Here is a 2745-nt window from a genome sequence, read left to right as displayed (position 1 = left end):
AAACAAACTGCATCAAATTTGTTGTATTCTAAATAAATTCATCATCAGTCATAACCAAAAGAACAAATTGATGTGAATGTGTACACTGAAGAAAAATATTAAAGCAATATGCAAATTATCTTCTTTTTGACTTTCCTGAAACAGCAGAAACTTGCAGATTTTTTTTTTTACCCACTTTAGTTTCAGTGATCACAAGTTTTGGAAGTGTGTGTCAGTGATCGCAGCTACACTTTGCATGAGAACAGATATGTCATATAAAATGACAAACTCTTTTTAAAAAGCAGTATTAAGGGCATAACATTGAACAGATATCACCACAAAACCTGTGCCATGATTACTTTCAAAAAGACAAATGCTGTTTTATATTTTTTGTATTTCAAGTATTTTGAAATGGTGTGTTTAAATATGCAATGTTTTACCTCAATAACATGCTCTAATACAAACAAACGTCCAATAGAAGAAGATATGTTGTGAAAGCAAAATATATCAATAACTCAAAACTGACCAGTGCATATAAAACAATATTAGATTTTAATGTGTCGCCTTAACAATTTAATTTATTGATAGGCACCACATAATGCATAGAGAATTATGTTTTGCCTTGGCTAACTCACATGGGAATATCCAAATATTAAATTATTAAGCAGATCTCTTGAATGAATCAAAGGTCACAACAAAAACAACAACAACACAGAAAATCAAGTGGTGGCCCCTTTAGCTTCTACATAGAAAAATGTAATCGTTTAGAGTGATTATAACCTCTAATATCACAAAATGGTCAAATGATCTGACATTGTGGGTTTTTTTGGGCACTACTGATAACACATTGTACACAAAGGGTGAAACTGTCCTACAAATATGCTAATTATGGCACATCTGGCACCGCTGAATGAGACATGCATGATTAATGCCATGTGATAATACCCATTTGACATGAATTTAAACTGCGACTTGATTACTATGTGTATTGGAGACATCTTGGGGCCCACAGGAACGTTACAGTCACGTCCTGGCAACGCTCATCACCACAAAGTTAGACGCTAAAGAGGCTGTGCCTGTTGTACAGTGATGGGAACAGCCTGTAGAATTAAAAAATGGGCACAAGTAGCTTAAAATATAAGTAGGTAATCTTTCATCTTAAAGCTCAAGATTAAGTTAAATGTGTAGATATGTGGGGTTATTTTTGTCTCATCAAATTATGCTCTTGTTTTGATGTTGTGCCAAATTCCTTACGATGAAATAAAACAGTACATACGTGCCTTTGATCATTTTTTTCCCACTGCAGGCAGTAGCTCTGCACTAAAAATACCTCTATATTATATATTTGATTATATATATTATAGAAACTATGACCATGATGCAGTTCTTTATCTTTTTCCAAAATAAACTTTAAAAATCCACAAGTGAAAACTGAGGAAGTACAAAACAGTACAGAGCTCTGATGTGTTTTGTCTGGAACATTATTGCTCCTTTTATTCTGACATCTGTTGGTGGAAAGTTATTATTACATCTCGTCTGAGTCAGTGAAGCACATTCGTCAGGTTTCCTCTTCTCCTTTAGCCCAGTGTAAGTTTCCTATAGGAGAAAAGAAATGCTGGTAGGAAGAGCTTTGGGCTGAGAGGGTGTTAGAAAGTGAATGTTAGTTCTTCTGTCTGAGGATCAAAGAGGTTCCAGAGGTCAGAGTGGTGGCAGTGCTTCCTCTGACCACTAGATGGGTCTATTGATCTGTCAAATCTCTGGCTGCCTGAGCTGCTTATCTTCTTATCTAGAGGGTTGGTGCTGGATGGGATCAGCTCTTCTGTCTGACCCAACCTACCTGAACCCAAACAACCAATCCACCAAGCTGCCCTAAACCTCAACCACCAATCACAGCAGAGCGTCGTCCCTCTGGTGGATACGATTTGGACCTTAACAGGTGACTCTGAGGATGTTTTGGCATCAGGCAATGCAATATCTGTTTAAGATGTGGTGGAAATCTTTGTGAGAAGCGTTAAAGGTATAGAACAAAACACCTTTAGAATATTTTGTTCAAGTAAAGTTTCAGTTGTAAAGGGCAGCGCCCACACACAAAGGAGTATTCAAGACAGCTTGCCAAGGAGTTGTACACGATGATACAAATTTATGGCAGTTTTATGCACGTATACAGCACGAGTGGTGAGCTGGCAGGAACACACCGGCCTTCAAAAGCTTCTGTTTATGTTATAGTGTCTGCTTTTTTAAACTGTGATGTGCATCATCAAGAAAAACCTCAGTCACACCCATTGGTCTCAGTGGGAACATTGTATGCTTAAAGGTCAAATAAGGTGATGATGTGTGTGTTATATAACAGCTAACATGGATGCAACACTCGGTTTATCTGAAAAAAAGCCCCAAGCATGATTAACTGCTTGGTCCATCACATAAATACCTGGACCAGAACCTCTTTAATCAGATCGTGAGAACCAGGTTTGCAAACTTCCCCACATCCATCCATCCATCGCTAGTACCATCAGGAAGATGTTAGAAGGCAGTTTTTTCTTTTCACTGTTGCCAAGTGCTTGCTCAAGTGGAATCCCAGCGTTTCTCTCTATAATATAATATTGTGAGGTCTTGACCTGAGTATGAGAAGTGCCCTCATGAAGAAAACTGAGTTCAGTGGAGTCGAATACTCAAAGACGCTCACTGATGAACGAAACTTAACAAAAATGTAAACACAGAATGTCATATTTCTTTAAATTCTATCAATTTTTATTTAACACAGAGAAA

Source organism: Stegastes partitus, unplaced genomic scaffold, assembly GCF_000690725.1.
Source record: "Stegastes partitus isolate 25-593 unplaced genomic scaffold, Stegastes_partitus-1.0.2 Scaffold948, whole genome shotgun sequence".
In the NCBI taxonomy this organism is placed as follows: Eukaryota; Metazoa; Chordata; class Actinopteri; family Pomacentridae; genus Stegastes; species Stegastes partitus.
The sequence above is the reverse complement of the archived record's forward strand: the minus strand, read 5'-3'. Positions refer to the sequence as shown.